This window comes from Tachypleus tridentatus, chromosome 6 (assembly GCF_004210375.1).
Source record: "Tachypleus tridentatus isolate NWPU-2018 chromosome 6, ASM421037v1, whole genome shotgun sequence".
Taxonomy (NCBI): domain Eukaryota; kingdom Metazoa; phylum Arthropoda; class Merostomata; order Xiphosura; family Limulidae; genus Tachypleus; species Tachypleus tridentatus.
This window is the reverse complement of record NC_134830.1, coordinates 21303169-21321726: the sequence shown is the minus strand read 5'-3', so window position 1 is coordinate 21321726 and position 18558 is coordinate 21303169.

The following is an 18558-nucleotide window of genomic DNA, read 5'->3' as shown; positions in this document are numbered from 1 at the left end:
TGGGAAGGCTCAACACTGGCACTTAACTGACCCTATCCCAACAGAACCAACAAATTAACCTTGGAAAGCCACTCCTAGACCACCCAGCTACACGAATACAAAGTTAAAATGGTGTGTAGTACCACTCAACCACCAAGTTCCTCTTCTCCCCTTCAGAGGTTGCCATGCATGGAAACACGTAGGTGCATGTTTATAATCCAGAAGAGGTAAAATTTATAGACCAAATCTTTCCTGTGAGGTCTTCTCATTACCTATAGGAATTCACATTGAGGGAAGCCATTTTAGTGGCAAACTTACATTCTCTTCTATCTTGTATTTAAATCCTCGTTATTTTGTGGTGGCGGGTCATTATTATGGAATAAAACCTGATTTTCATTTGAAAAAATTGTATACATATATATATATATATAACTTTATGGAAGTTTTAGATGCTGTTGCCTCATACTGGAGATGATGGGTTCTGGACCTCCTAATCCAACACCTACGTACTTACCAGGACATTTTCCGTTATGCTTCAGTGCGTTTGGGTGACCCTCATATTTACAGCATTCTATCTCACAGAGAGATAGTACAGGAATGAACCATGAACTAGCTTTGTTTGTTTGTTTTGGAATTTCGCACAAAGCTACTCGAGGGCTATCTGTGCTAGCCGTCCCTAATTTAGCAGTGTAAGACTAGAGGGAAGGCAGCTAATCATCACCACCCACCGCCAACTCTTGGGCTACTCTTTTACCAACGAATAGTGGGATTGACCGTCACATTATACGCACCCACGGCTGAGAGGGCGAGCATGTTTAGCGCGACGTGGGAGCGAACCCGCGACCCTCGGATTACGAGTCGCATGCATTACGTGGTTGGCCATGCCAGACCTGAATTAGCTTTGACTCAGTCTGATCACACTCTTTTGTACTGTACAAAGAATGTAACAGTAACTAATGAATACACAGAAAAAGGGTTTAGTGTATATTTACAGCCAAGTAGTTCACACAAGGGTTGTAAAGATTTTTGAGAACTTTTTGATGATTTCATTCTGTACTTCACTCTGTGAATGTAAGTGTTATAGGAAGTGCACATTCCTATATTAATTAATATCACCCTTTGGAAGTAGAATCATATCTTTATGAAAATAGATGCTCATACGAGTCAATAAGGCCCGGCATGGCCAAGCGTGTTAAAGCGTTCGACTCGTAATCCGAGGGTCGCGGGTTCGAAGCCCGGTCGCACCAAACATGCTCGCCCTTTCAGCCGTAGGGGCGTTAAAATGTTATGGTCAATCCCACTATTCGTTGGTAAAGAGTAGCCCAAGAGTTGGCGGTGGGTGGTGATGACTAGCTGCCTTCCCTCTAGTCTTACACTGCTAAATTAGGGACGGCTAGCACAGATAGCCCTCGAGTAGCTTTGTGCGAAATTTCCAAACAAACAAACAAACAAAACAAGCTAAATTAGGGACGGCTAGCGCAGATAGCCCTCGAGTAGCTTTTACGCGAAATTCAAAACAAACGAGTCAGTAATTATTTTGAATGAACAATGACCTCTTATGTGTTTTAAGAAGTAAATTTATTGCGTCACAAAACATACGATAATTAAATCAAATCAAAAGAACAAATAAATAATGTTCCGAAGAAATAAATTTATTCTCAAGGGTAACATAATATTGAAGATATTCGACGTACTAAAATGAATGAAAAGAGAGATCTAATAGCTTCTTTCTGAACTTATTGCAAATTAAAATCCTATAAATGTTACAAGCTTTGTGAAAAGCCATCTAGAAGAAGAAACGTAATGGTTGGTGTGTTTGTTTGAATTTCGCGCAAAGCTACACAAGGCTATGTGCGCTAGCCCTCCCTAATGTAGTAGTGTAAAACGAGAGGGAAGGCCAGTTAGTCATCATCACCCACCGCCAACTCTTGGGCAACTCTTTTACCAACAAATAGTGTGATTGACCGTCACATTAATAACGCCCACACAGTTGAAAGGGCGAGCATATTTGGTGTGAACGGGATTTGAACCTGCGATCCTCAGATAACGAGTCGAGCGCCATAATCACCCGGCCATGAAAATGTAATGGTTTATTGAAACAGCGCATGAAACATTTCCTAGAAGAAGAATGTAATAGCTTGTTATAAGGGCACATAAAAAATAAGCGGGAGAAAGAACGTGGTAGTTTGCTGTATTTGGTTTTGAATTTTTCGCGCAAAGCTACTCAAGGGCTATCTGCACTAGCCGTCCCTAATTTAGTAGTGTAAGGCTAGAGGGAAGGCAGCTAGTCATCATCACCCACCGCCAACTCTTGGGCTACTCCTTTACCAACAAATAGTGGGATTGACCGTCACATTAATAACGCCCTCACGGCTAAAAGGGCGAGCATGTTTGGTGTGACGAGGATTCGAACCAGCGACCGTCAGATTACGAGTCAAACACCTTAACCCATGCCGAGCCAGTTTGTTGTAACACTGGATAACGATTTATTTGGTATTAGACATTTAGAATGAGAAATATTGTAGTTCCTTGTTAAAGTGCATGACACGTTATCGAGGTGAAAGAATATTGCAGTTTATTGTAACACTGGATAATGATTTCACTTGTGTGAGACTCTTACAAGGAGGAACATGTTTTAACAATTGATAATATATCTCCTTCTGTAAAAGACGTTGAAAAATAGAAACATGGTAGTTGAAAAAACGGTTCAAATACTTCTCTCTTGTGAACGTCGTGAATAAAAATACGGTGAACTAAGTATTTCCTCTTTGAACAAATAAACGCAAAAGAAAAGTTGGTGCTAAATGCAATATAACATTCCCGCTTAGACTTATAAGTTCGCAGATATTTGCTAGCATTAAAAGCGATCAAATGTTATACAATTTGATGAGTCTACACAAAACAAATCACAGTCATACCTTTCATGACCATTCCTCTGAAGTATCTGGATGCAACAACAAAAATGTATTGATTTTATGGCTAAAGGCTACTTAAAGCTACCACAAAACAGCTTTTTCCGAGTAAAAAATGCTTTAGTATTTTAAACTTATTAACGTAATGATTTCCAAACATCTATGCAGTGGCGCCCCCTACCCTTCACACTAAATCATATTTATAAGTGACAATAATAGAAAACACAGTATTTTATTTGTTTTTGTTTAATCATTTTTAATTAAGTATTAGTCGGATAATGTAGAGTTAATTTTTTTCACTTTTTCTACTTTTTTCTTTGTTATTGTTGAGGTAATATGGCTGATGTCGTTGTTTTGAATTAACCACAAAGCTACACAATGGGCCATCTGTGCTCTGCCCACCACGGGTATCGAAACCTGGATTTTAGCGTTGTAAGTTCGCAGACATACCGCTGAGCCACTGAGGGGCAAGTCATATGGTAAACCTCCCCCCCCCAGTCACCGTTTTGGGTCCTCCAGGGGGCATGCCCCCACAGCTTAGAAAAAACTGTATTAATGCCTATGAATTTTTAAGACTAAGAGATTGTAGCTCAGCAACTCTATCAGGAAAATTTTAAAGAATAAACTAGCTTCAACCATGGCGACTCGTAAAACTAAACAAAAGTACTAAAATAATAGTCCTAAGATATTTATATTGGTATGAGTTTATCTATTTCTTGGTAATTTAAAACAACCTTCTTGTGACCTTACCTTTATCGACATCACAGTTGAACCTCTTTTTGTTGTTCTACTTTTGTTTGGTATCAATGTTTAACGTTAACCAACTGATTGAGAACGAAAAGAAATATTTTTACATATCTATCTAATTTGTTGAAAATAAAGATATAAATAGTTACAGTAATAAAACCATACCATAGCATTTCAATGATCGTATCTTTGAAATATATTTTACAAAGAACCCTTCAGGTCACACTGTTCTTTTCGAATCGTTTGTTTTGTTTCTTTGAAATCAAGCATGAAGTTACACAATGGACTATCTGGGCTCTGCTTTACACGGGAATCGAAACCCGGTTTGTAGGGTTGTGAGTCCACAGACATACCTCTGTGACATTGTGAAGCTTTTCGAATAGAATTATCCCGAAATATTCGAATGAAACCGAATCAAGAATCGAGTCGGTAGTGCATATATATATTATAGGGTATATAGGTCGAATTAAATTATAAATCAATTAGAAAATTGTTAATTTATGTAGAACGCTTTACATATATTTTGTTATTTATGTAGTGTGCTTTACATACAATTAGTATTGAGTATAAAAGTATATATTTATAAAAACAAAGCAATTTTTTTCTGAAAACAAAAGATATAATGTGTTTAAACATCTGGAATTAGAATGACACGAAAGTGTTATTACAAGAATTAAAAGTTAAATTCTACTGTTTACCGGAAGTGATGTAGATTGGAAAATATCGAATAGGAGCCTTAGTTAACAAATCGAATCCCCAATCCCGAATTGCAATCATATAGAATCTTGAAAATTGGCAGGATCTAATTTTGCAAGTCTTAATTTTGAATATTAGTTGTCGTTATTTTAAGACAAAACTGAAGATACTCCAAGGTCAAAATATTAGTTGTCGTTATTTTAAGACCATACTGAAGATACTACAAGGTCGAAATATTAGTTGTCGTTATTTTAAGACCATACTGAAGATACTACAAGGTCAAAATATTAGTTGTCGTTATTTTAAGACCATACTGAAGATACATCCAAGGTCAAAATAAATTTGCATACAAATAAACTGTGAGAAGAAAGTTTTTAATTGCATAATGATTAACTTAAATACTCAGTCAAAAGTGCATATGGGTTCGAATCCCAACACACCAAACATGGTCTCCCTTTCAGCCGTGGGGGCTTTATAATGTGACGGTCAATCCCACTATTCGTTAGTAAAAGAGTAGCCCAAGAGTTGGCGGTGGGTGGTGATGACTAGCTTCCTTCCCTCTAGTCTTACACTGCTAAATTAGGGACGGCTAGCACAGATAGCCCTCGAGTAGCTTTGTGCGAAATTCAAAAACAAACAAACATAATGTCGTTTACACTTACTAGAATAAACCCTACAAAGTTAACTGGAAATAATGTTTATAACAAAATAAATAATTATCTCAGACCTCGTGTTTTATTTTGCTCAACAGAGTCGCGTAGAAAGAAAAGGACTGGATCAGAGTGGAGTCTTGTTATTTCGGTTTCCCACAGCAGAACATAATATTTATTTGTTCAGTCTACGGTCTTCATGACCCATAGAAGTGGTTACATAGATGAGATAAGTCTGTAAACGGTACTTCGTGGTAACAAATTATTCGTTTTCTTATAGTTGTCAGGACGACACGAAAAAAAAAAAACCATTGTAGCTTCACCACAAAAAGGTTTTATGGTCTAAAGAGAACGTTTCAGTGGGTTTAAATAGCAGGGTTTCCCAAATGCAGTAATTCAGATAAACAGTACTTCAGCTTTTATTTTAGTGACAAGTACATATAAGGGCAGGTTAAGAAGAAAACAGATAACTCAGGCCTTTCTTCAACCATTAATAACTGGTGATAAGGACACAGAAGGGGAACCGTGTATAATTACGTTCAATCAGTATTATCCTTTCCCAAAAATGTGAGTTTGAACACCGCGATCTCTTTGGATATTTGGATTAGTGATTAGGATTAGTAGGCTGATCCAGAAACGCCAAACCATGAAAACTCCAACTTCTTTACATAAATATTTTGGCCCAACAGTTCTCTCTTCATACTATAGTGATGGGTGAAACTTCAGAGCTCGTGGTTCGAATGTGACAACACCTGTGGAATATTAACAATCTTTATAATGAGTGTTACTTGAATGGTGATATTTCTTCTTCCTAAACAAAGCAGGTGCAACGTGCCTTATCTGTTCTTGTACGTCGCAGTAGACATAGATTTGGTATCAGAAATTTCGGTATAAAATAAATATTCGTGGTTACTTTAAAATTAATTGAAAAGTTATGATGTTTCCCAATATATTCGTCTCTGTTCATGAAGGTTCCACTTCCGGTGAAAAACCCACATATTCTCTTACCTTTCTTCTGAAAATTCAATCACAAGAAGCACACCAACAAACATGTAGTTTCACTGATGGCTTTTACGAAAATTGTGCTTAATCTAAGAAAACAACAACATCAACTGTAACTTGAAGTGCAGTATCACTACAGAATTTCATAAAACACTGTATTTAATCCAAACAAAAAATATCATCTGTAGCTTGAAATGTAACTTCACTGATAGCTCTTGTAAAAGCTGTGTTTAATTTGTAAACATAAACTGGAGCTAAAAGTGCAGTATCACTAATGAACTTTATAAAACACTGTATTTAATCCAAAAACTATCAACTATGGTTTAAGAGGTAATTTCACTGATGAATCTTACGAAACTGTGCTTAATATAAAAACGACATAAACTGTAGCTTAAAATATAGATTAACTGATGATTTATAGAAACTGCTTAATCTAAATAAAGAGTTGAAGTTGCTTGAAATGTAACTTACACAAATAAAATAAACCAATATATTTTATTTACAGTTAATTTCATTCAATACTCTAAGATAATGATTCTGAAAAGATCTATATGATACGTTTCTCGAAATATATTTAAATTTATGAAGAACAGCTATAAGAGACTGTTAGGATTATAATAAAAATATCTTTAATTGTAAAGGTATCACAGTACCTGATGAATGGATGCAGCATTTGTAATCAGTTTGTTAAACGGGATCATCTTTATTAAGGTATACAGTTTACTCTCAAATTAGTTCATTTTATAAGGTAATACAACTTCTTATTAGAAGCTCTCATAATATCTATATATATATATCAACAAAAGAGTTATAGCTTTATCTTTGACTCTAAGAAGAACGACATTATTTGAACAAATAAAAATATATAATTTATCCACAATAACTTTTAAGAGTTCACTTGATAAAGTCAAACCCACAGCTTTTACGATGACTGACTGACTTGCAAAACTCATTCCTCTTAATGAACTTGTAGCAGTAGAAATGAGTAATTTAGAAACAAGATATTATTTTAACAGGACAAAAAAAAACTCTTTGTTTACGTGGATTTGCAGTTCCAGAAACTACATAATACAAACCAGCAACTATTTATTTAAAACAAAATTTACAAATGTTTTATATAAACAGAGCAATCAGGTCTGCGGATTTATCGCTGTAAAGAGTCTTTACTAAAAAGCAACAAACAAACTGAATTCTTACCTGTGGCTACAATCGCAAAAGCAATTCTGTACAATAATAAATAATACATCCACAGAAATGACAAATAACATGTTTAATACTCGTATTCTCAAGACGGCTGGTATGGGTACTAAGACTTTAATTAATATAAATTGTTTTTGTTTGTTTTTGAATTTCGCACAAAGCTACTCGAGGGCTATCTGTGCTAGCCGTCCCTAATTTAGCAGTGTAAGACTAGAGGGAAGGCAGCTAGTCATCACCACCCACCGCCAACTCTTGGGCTCTTTTACCAACGAATAGTGGGATTGACCGTCACATTATAACGCCCCACGGCTGAAAGGGCAAGCATGTTTGGCGCGACGGGGATGCGAACCCACGACCCTCAGATTACGAATCGCACGCCTTAACATGCCGGGCCATTAATATAAGTACAGAACAATGTTTCGATCTTCTTAAGTCATACTAGGTTAACCTAAAGATGACCTAGGAAGGTCGAAAGGTTGTTCTGTACTTTATTTTAACTAAAGTGTTAATACCCATACCAGCCATCTAAATTTTTACTTCAGGTGGGTTTCTCGACATCACTAATCACAGATATTTAACACTCGTTTCAGATGCAATGGCCGTAATTTCCAAATTTCTCAAATACTTTTAACCACTTATGGAAGTAGGTGATGGACTAACCGAAGCAACATCCACTTTACTGATGAAATAAAAACATTACGACCCTAGCACTTTCGGAAGGTGGACCTTTCCTCCTCAGGGGCAAACTCATTCTCGAAACTACGTTTTTTGTCCTTTAACATCATGAATCCTCTATACTGATGTACTGAGAATTCCAAAGAAAATAATTAGGTTCTGAACAGATTTCCAGAAGTTTGATGACATTATGAACTGAGATTAGTGTCCTATCAGAAAACGAGAAATCTTTGTTTAGTAAATCTTTAATAATAATAATGTCAAAGATAGAAACACTATGGAAAGGAATAACATCAAAGCCGTAAAGGATATCTCAATTATTAACTTCTTTCACTTTAATAATCTCAACAAACAATGCTGGGTTTCTTAAGGATTGTTCAGAGTTACACGTCAAGGTTTTCAAAATTGTAGTTAGGGGCTGTAGAGTTATACGTTGGTGAACCACTATAACATACAACAGATCAGAGATGTCAAGTTTGTAGACTTTGAACTTTGATTATTATGATATAATTGTTGATATTTATTTTAACAGTTCCTCATAGTTTGAAAAATAAATATTTAATATTCTTCTGTGTTTTGTAGGATACAGGATTTCATTTTAAGGACATGTATACTGTGTCACAAAATACTTCGAATGATGTCATAGCTTGCATTGTTCAGTTATTTTCTTTTTTCAGCCTTCATTATTCGTAATGACTGTAGATCTAGCTTTGTCCGATAGTGATATCATGATATCTTTGTTGTTTTTTTTTGGTTTTTGAAGTTTACTCTTCAGGAGTAGCGTTGTGAAGGTGTTTTCCATTATTGCAAGATTTGTTTAATGGCTTTCTTTATTTTGAGTGTAATGATAGTTTTATTCAGAACACGTTTGTTTGCTTTTGAATTTCGCACAAAGCTACTCGACGGCTACCTGCGCTAGCCGTCCCTAATTTAGCAGTGTAAGACTAGAGGGAAGGCAGCTAGTAACCACCACCCACTGCCAACTTTTAGGCTACTCTTTTACCAACGAATAGTGGGATTGACCGTCACGTTATAACGCTCCCACGGCTGAAACGGCGAGCATGTTTGGCGCGACGGGGATGCAAAACCGCGAGTCGCACGCTTTAACACGCTTGGCCATGCCAGGCCTATTCAGAACAACTCTAAACCTGATTACTGAGACAGATACTCTTTTACAATAGAATAACCTGATGTCTACTCAATTGATTTGTTTCTTTTATACAATGCTGCATTTGTATTAATTTTTAAAATTAGATTGAAAGAATATCAAAGATACATCACATGTTCTTCTATATGTCTACGTGGCAGTTATTTTGATGAAAAGTAATATATACAGAAATAATGTATCACCAGAAGGCGCTCAAAGATTAAGCAATCTTCGTTCTTCCCGCTCGGTAAGGCTGATAAATTACGAATTTAACACGTGGATTCGGTTTTTATAGACTTATTGAGTTTATAGAACTTTTAGAAAATTAAGAATTAGAAACAAAAATTAGATTAGTGAGGTGTGAGGATCACAAAACTTTGAGACATGTAGTGACGATAGAGGAGAAGTCGACCAGACAAGCTAAGCCAACAAACGAGTCTTGACAATGCCTAGTAAGGATCAATACATCCAATTGCCGTAGCTGGAATCTACAGCTATTGTTTTATATCAATAAGAGACAACTGTTCTTAGGTATATCAAAATGACAGTAAAATGTTACAGTTCTAAAAATGGACAAATTATTGAAATTATTATAACAGAAGTACCTAGATGTTGTTGTGCCACAGATATTAACCAAAACAATGGTTTGTCTTTACATACTTACCAGTTGCTTTTTGTAAAAGAAATCAAACCATTCATCGGGTATAAAACTGTTATAAGCATAATTAGCATATTTTTTTGTCTCACTTTTTTATCACAATTATGACGTTCTTAACTGCTTTTAATAAATAATAACAATCCGACTTGTTTGTAATTTTTAATGTTTTTCTTTCCAGTTACCTTTAATGTTTAAATAGGTTTATTTGTTGTAACACTAGGTTACATCTTTCTCGCTGCTAGACGAATAGTACTTCGAATTATTCTGTTGTTCGTTTTATTAACTCAACGAGGCCCGGCATGGCCAGGCTGTTGAGGCAGTCGACTGGTAATTCGAGGGTAGCGGCTTCGAATACCCGTCACACCAAACATGCTCGTCCTTTCAGCCGTGGGGGCGTTATATTGTGGGAGTCAATCCCACTATTCATCGGTAAAAAGAGTAGCCCATGAGTTAGCGTTAGAGTATATTGTTATGTATAATGTTGTAAAATAAGCTATCTTACGAACGTATAAGTTGGAAGAGTTATGGCAGGAAATTCATAGAATTAGAAGTTGGAAAGCACAGTTGACTTGTTTTGAATTTCGTGGATAAAGCCATACGAGGGTTATCGGCGCTAGCCATCCCTAATTTAGCAGAGAAAGACTAGAGGGAAGGCTACTAGTCATCACTACCAACCATCAACTTTTGCATTACTTTTTTACCAACAAGTAGTGGGACTAACTGCAACATGTAACACTTTCACTGCAAAAAGGGCAAGAATGTTTGGTGCGACTAGGATTCAAACCCCTAATTCCCTGGGTAATGTTAGGACAAGCACAGGTGGAGTATAATTAATCTAATTCACGTGATGTGATGTCATCACTTATCTCTTTTTGTTGTTGTTTTTTGTATTAAAATTGTCACAGCTGATTTGTTCTTTTCTAATCACATGTGTTTTTGTTTTGAAACTTTCAAAAAAGCATGACAGAATAATAAAACACAACACTAGAAAATAAACAGTGTAACTGAGAAACAATATTACTTATTTAAAACAATATAAAATTATGTTTTACATCTAAAATAAATAACACATCTATTTCTTTTTTACTTTTTATTCTAATATATATATTTATATTTTAATATTTATCAAATTGTCGTAGAAATTATTTTTAAATTGCTGATCAGAATAAGTATTAGTTTGTCTTTTTATTAAAAGGTTTTGCTTGATTTAAAATATAGCAGTGAAGAACTCGAATCCACAATATTTAAAACTGGGGTGTGTGTGTTTCTTACAAGAAAACCACACTGGGATATCTACTGTGTATACCGAGTGGAATCGAATCCCTAATTTTAGCATCGTAAATCCGTAGACTTACCGTTGTCCTAGCGAGGAACATTTCAAACTGGAATTTAAACTATGAGCTTATCACTACACATAGCCACAATATCGTTCATGAAATACTTATCAAAAATATCAGCAGCTAATCGTTGTACTGCAACTACGTTGATGATAGTTTCTTACATTCATTTAATTGTCCTGAATGTCAGAATTGCTAAATAACTGAACAGCTTTCAACAGTTAACATTAAGTGGTGATTATCCTTAGAAAAACGATTTTTATCCTTTATTACAGGACAACAGATAAGTGCAACATAAAGCAATGGTACATTTCTGAAATTATAAGCTATAAATTTCATACCAAAACAGCGAGCGCCAGAAACAATTAAGTCAGTATGTTGAATTTAACAAAAGGAGTCATAATATTTATTATCAACTGTTTGGAAAGCACTAAAATAATACTAGACATTTATAATGAATTCATTAGTTGAAATGAAAAATAAATGTAAAAACCTTTTAAAAGTGCTACAAGCTGGATGCCTATTTTATAGGCATAATTGGAAACGAATTAAAGCTAAATCAGCAAATAACTACACTCTTTTATCGAATAGTTCTAGGACCTACTGATGGTTAATTTCAAATATTCTAATTATATTTACCTTTGGAGATAGCGTGTGTTTTCTTATAGCAAAGCCTCATCGGGCTATTTGCCGAACCCACTGATGGGAATCGAATTTTCGTTTGGAAACAGAGGTAATTTATATTTCTGTCATATACTGGATACGGTCAGGCTGAAATAAAATACGAAGAGGATGGACATTTCTTATTTGAATGACTAAATGTTTTCTTATTTATCGTAAAAGTCATTCGTAGTTGCACATTTGATAACGTTGAACAAAGCCAGTCATTATTATGAAAACAACGACCTCTGTGGCATTTTAATTACATTGAAATTTATAAATTAATAATCTCTGGGTATGACTGACATTTTAAGTTGGAAAAAAAACTTTTAAAGAAATAAATTAATAAGATATTGATAAAAATTAACTCTTCAATATCCATAAATATTTATCAAAAAAACAATATGCGTATTTACATCTAAACGCTCGTAAGCTCTACAAAATAGGACTAGGCTACTCGTTTGCACAGTAAATGACATTGTGATCTCTCGTAAAGTTTACTTTGAAAATTAGGTCTCAATCGAAAGGTAAGGCCAGATATTAAAATTTTTATAGCTAGTTATACCTTGCGGCTACTTCAGCTAAATAAACAGTAATGCGGTACAATTGTATAAAACACAAGAAGCAGATAAATTTTGTGTTCGTCTACCAGTTATTGTTTTATTGTTGTTATATATATATATATTAAGCCGGATGTAAAGTTAAAGTACAGTTTTCAGGTTTACTAATAAGAAAGCTTAAGATTTGAGTGGTTTAAAAGCAACAGTTATCCTGTTATTTGATAAGAGTATCTGCTTAGACAGCACGTACTGCTTACCGGTTCTAATCATTACCGATTAGCACTAATATTAGCTACTTTAATTTTTAAAACCTGAAGATTGCTATTTTTTGAACATCATTTAATGAATAGTCTGTTGAGATGAATTCATGGAAGGGTATCCAGGTGTGAGAAAAGAAGCTGTTCAGGAGTTTCTAAGTAATGTACTTCTCGAAGAATAGGATAGAACATCTTCTTTCAAGTAGGCCCGGCATGGTGGCTTAGGCACTAGACTCGTAATTTGAGGGTCGCGGGTTCTAATCCCCGTCACACCAAACATATTCGCCCTTTCAGCCTTGAGGGCGTTATAATGTGACGGTCAATCCCACTATTCGTTGATAAAAGAGTAGCCCAAGAGTTGGCGGTGGGTGGTGATGACTACCTGCCTTCCCTCTAGTCTTACACTGCTGAATTAGGAACGGCTAGCGGAGATAGCCCTCGAGTAGCTTTAGTGCAAAATTCAAAAAAACAAACAAACAAACAAGCTTCTCTCAAGTTAAGGTACCTAAGTCAAATTTATTATACGCTATTACTGGAGTGTATGCTGTTCTAATCTTATCTTTGGTATTATACATATAGATTTATAATAAGAAATCACGGCTTCTCGGTTGCAAGTTGGTTATTGATGTGATTTTGTTTGTTACAAAACATTAAAATCCACTATCAATCCATCTTTCTCATTTCTCGTTTTATTCTTTTGAAACATAATTTATGTTGTCAGAAACTTTGATTTTTTTTTGTGGAAACTGTCTCGTGGGTACCAATCTATTAGTTCTGTATGAAGACAATGAGGATCAACTAGGTTTTGTATATAAACATGCTTTACTATTTCACAGTTAAAAACAACATATCTTACGTATATTCACATTATATTTGATAGCATTCATTTATCAGACATTCTAGTGTTATCTTTTTCATTGCTGTTTTATGTATTTTTTAACTCTTAGTAGAGCTCAGTTATCATTGATTTGCGCTTTAGTGACTTTACCAATCATTTCTTCAGTTTCTTCGATAGTCGATTGATAACTCTTATTTTATTTTATCAAGAATTTCTTTGGTTATTGCTGCTCCAACTTTCTCTTCCTCTAAGCTTTTCACATCTGATATCAATAAGTTACCACAGTATCTGAATCTTCCATCTTGGTTCAGCTGTTACTCATTGATTATGATCGCATTGTCTTGAGAACTTTATAACTTTTAACTGTTATGTGTTAGTCTTCATCCAAAATTTAACAGCTGTTGAATATCAGCTTTGCAACCAGATACTGTAAATTATTTTTATGTTGCCCCTCCCAATATGTCTGCGGACTTACAACTCTAGAAATGGAATTTCAATACCCGTCAGGGCAGAGCACAGATAGCCTATAGCGTAGCTTTGTGCTTAATTAAACAAACAAACAATATTCTACGTCCCATACAAACGTCTTATGTAACGGCTTTAATATCATTTTAATATCTATGTTTGTTTCAGTTTCATGTCTGTAACTTGTATTGCGTATGTCCTGCCCGTTCTCTAAATTTCTAGGTGATTCCAGAGCGTAAGAGTTAACAATAAGCTAGACGTGAATGTAATACTAGTTTTTTGTTGTTTTTTGAAATTTCGCCCAAAGCTACTCTAGGGCTGTCTGCGCCAACCGTCCCTAATTTAGCAGTATAAGACTAGAGGGAAGGCAGCTAGTCATCATTACCCACCGCCAACGCTTGGGCTACTCTTTTACCAACGAATAGTGGGATTGATCGTCACATTATAACGCCCTCACGGCTGAAATAGCGAGAAAGTTTCATGCGAAGGGGATTCGAACCCGTGACCCTCAGATTACGAGTCGAAGCCTTTACCCACCTGGCCGTGCTGGTCCGTGTAATACTAGTGACTAACAGTATTGTTGCCAAGTGCACTGTCGAGAACGCCTTCTAAAAATATGTATAAATCGTTGGGCTAACAGACAGTTTAATATTGTTAGTATGCAACAATCAGTTTACTATAAGTCTCGGAAGCTGTAATTATGATAAATGCTTATTAATTGAAAACCATAGATATTTCACAATAAATGTTTACAGATTTCAAACATCACGAACCGTTCAACTTCAGAGAATTAACTCCAGACGTCAGTATTTCTACGATGACATCACACATCTGTCTTCTTCTGTGATAAGTAAGCTTATAAATTGCATTTGACCAAACGAGAATAGCGCTAGATAGCATTCCAGTCAAGAGAACTGCATCTGTGTACAACATAAAATTAATTCACTCGTAGTGAACTTCGACCGTCGATAAAATATTCAATTCCAGACCAGATAGAATGCTTAATATTGCTTGTAAATTTGTAAAACTTGTGCATATAAATTAGAACTAACTCGCTCACTGTAAACGTCGATAAAAGATTCAGTTTGTAACATTTGTTTATATAAATCATTATTTCTAATAACTATTGTAAGAGATTTATCGTTATACATTTATTTTAATACCTACGTTTGTTTCAGTATAGTTTTTTATACATATGAAATATATTGTTGGATGTGCCTGTTGGTTCTGTGTCTTTAACAAATGACACTGCTAATCTTATATCCATTCGTAATCTACCTGATACTGGAGCGACTCAATCATTGTTTTTACAAGGTATACTTCTTTTATGTTCGAGTTCTGCCACTAATGAGTCTATTATTGCTCAGAGTATTGAGACTGGCTTTGTTAATGTTCCTCTTCCTAACATTTATTTGAGATCAGATCTAGCTCCAAGACCAGTTGTGGGTGGAGTAGCAGTTACTTTGCCAATTAAGAGCGTTCATTATTGTAGGAAAATGATTGGGATGTGGGAAAAGTTGTTACTGATTCCAAAATGGTTAGCGAATAGATCAATGTTTCATTTCAGGGTATTGTTGCTATTGAGGAGAATCCAAATGTGTTTGCCTTTTGTGCTTTGACTCGAGCTCAGGATAAGAAACTAAGCCAAAAATAAATTACAGACAAATTTTCAGAGAACAACATTATAGATTTGTCACATACATATTTTGGGTCCGACATGGATCTTGTGAATGATTGTCCAACTAACAAGTCTTTGACGAGTGGCAATGATGGACGTGATGGATCTGGCTCATCTGGTAGACTCTCGTTTGCTAGAAGTAGACCGATTGCTGATAAATAAAAGGATACATTTAAATATACACTACTAAAAGATGAACTGGAGAAAGTTTTAAATAGCTACTTTTACAAAATATGGTGTGCTCATGACAAAATGGAGATCACCAAATGTACCAGCTTGAGAGGACTGGGCTGTAGTTTACCAAATAGTTGTTCCCAAAGTGTATCATTCTGACATATTGAACGTGGCCCATGAACTTCAAATGAGAGGACAGTTAGGAGTCAACAAGACGTGTGACAAAATAATAAACATTTATTTTGGCTAAAAATTAGGAAAAATGTATCCCAGTTTTGTTAAATGTGTCATACTTGTCATTTGGTTGAAAAATCTAACCACAAAATTCTCGTTGCTCCTTTGAAACCTATCCCAGCTTTCGAAAAAAACTTCAGTCATGTGATTATTGATTATGTTGAGCTTTTACCAAATACTCGATCAGGGAACCAGTATTTGTTGGCTGTCATGTGTGCATCTACTCGATCTCCTGAAGCTATCTTCTTAAGAAACATTTCAACAAAATTTTTTCTAAGGTTTTAATTAATTTCTTTCCTTTTTTTTTTTTTTGCTTGCCAAAAAAAATTCAGGGATCAAATTTTATGTCTGGATTGTTTCAACAATTTGTTTACCATTTCTGTGCTGAACAGATCAAATCTAGTGCGTACCACCGCGAATCGTAAGGTGCTCTTGAGATATTACATTCTACTTTGAAAAATATGTTTCAGATTTACTGTCTCGATAATGAGAAGGACTGGGATGACGGAGTTAATTTATTATGATTTGCTATTCGTGAGTCACTTCAGCCTAACTATTATCCTGAATCCCAAGCAGATTAATCTCTATCCTTGTTAACTATGTCACTGTAACTTTTGTTGTTGTTTTTTTATTTCGCGCAAAGCTACACGAGGGCTATTTGCGCTAGCCGTCCCTAATTTAGCAGTGTAAGACTAGAGGGGAGGCAGCTAGTCATCACCACCCACCGCCAACTCTTGGGCTACTCTTTTACCAAAGAATACTGGGATTGACCGTCACATCTAACGCCCCCACGTCTGAAAGGGCAAGCATGTCTAGTGCAAAGGGGATTTGAACCCGCGACCCTCAGATCATGAATTGAACTCCCTAACCCACCTGGCCAGTCACTGTAACAGCCAATAATTAAATTGTAATTATTATCCTGAATTCCAAGCAGGTTAACCTTTATCTTTGTTAGTTTTTCAACAATTACTGTTATTAAGAGAGTAGTTGTTTAATATTTTGAAATAAGTTGCTTTGTAAAAAATATTTTAATATATTAAAATAATTTCGATTTTTAGACAAATAGAATTGGTATTTAAACTATTCTATTTACAAATCCATATAAATAACGTCACCAAAATGTGTGTGTCTGTCTGTTCCATATAGATTTCTACATTTCTTGAGAAATTAACACCAAACTTCACGCAGTGATACAGAATGACGTGAAAAAAGTCATGTGGGGGGTTAACTCCTCGATCTATTTTTTATTGATAGAATGGAAAAAAATGTCTTTTTTTCGGTATTGGTACCTTTGCGTGTTTGTATTGCGTTTGCAGTGTTTATTATGTTGAGCGAAAAACATAAAAGCACAGTTTTCTTTCCTTTGTTACAAATGAGTTTTTATTTCACTAGTCAAACGGAGGTTTACTTTAGCTAGTTAACTATGTTAGACTTTGATGTGATTGAATATTGTTTGTTAACTTATAATTACATATTAGTAATATTCCTTGAAAGGGTGTTGAATATATATTCGTCTTACAAGGCGGTAGTTAAACATTTAGTGAATTACATGAGGTAAACAAAAGGTTTAAATATTTATAATGCCAGCCACATTGACTTTCAGTGTGTATCCTTTTCTTATAGCAAAGCCACATCTAGCTATCTGCTGTGCCTACCGAGGAGAATCGAACCCCTGATTTTAGAGCTGTAAACCCGAGACTTGCCGCTATACTAGTGGGAGGCACATTCACTTTCACAGAGCTATTCTTGAAAGATGATAAAATTAGCCGTGACGGACTCTTCAAACAGTTTTTAGTAGCGCCCTCTTTAGTCTGACTCAAAATAATAGATATCACATTCCATCTTTTTGTAATATTTTCAATACCACGCGCACTTTTACTTGATCAGGACAAGAAACGGATGCTAATCTAAAATATAACTTTTAACACTAGCTCAGGCATCTTATTAAATATATAAAAATGTATAGACAACTGAGATCTCCCGTATTTCCAATGAAACTCATTTTTTTAACCGTATTGTTTCGTCTCAGTTGAGAACCTCTGCACTATCACTCTGTTGGCACTCTGTAGGTGTTTTTTCTTATAACAAAGCCACAAAGGGCTATCTGCTCAGCCCACCGAGGGGAATCGAACCCCTGATTTTAGCGTTGTAAATCCGGAGACATACCGCTGTACTAGCGGGGGGCGCACTCTGTAGGAACGACGAAAAGCAGATATAGTTAGCTGGGCAAAGTAGACCTGTTTTAAAAAGAAAAGATAAACACCTACGTGTAAAAATAAAAAACGACGGACCAGCTCAAATAACTTCCGGTATTAGTACTGAGTTGGAAAATAAGTTCCGGTGCTCAGCCGGCAGAATTTCATGTAATGTGCTATAGTATATGTAGGCGAAATTTTGAATTACCTCATGTGATTAAACTACATTGGATCAATATGTTACGGATTACATAAAGAGAGATTCCGCAAAGCCACGGCTTACCATGTTGGAATTTCTCCGTATTTTAATATAAGTAGGTTTTGTTTACTGTAATGATTTGCTAGATTGGGAAGGTTTGTTTGTTTGTTTGTTTTAATTTCGCGCAAAGCTACACGAGGACTATCTGCACTAGCTGTCCCTAATTTAGCAGTGTAAGACTAGAAGGAATGCATCTGGTTATTACCACCCACCGCCGATTTTTGGGCTACTCTTT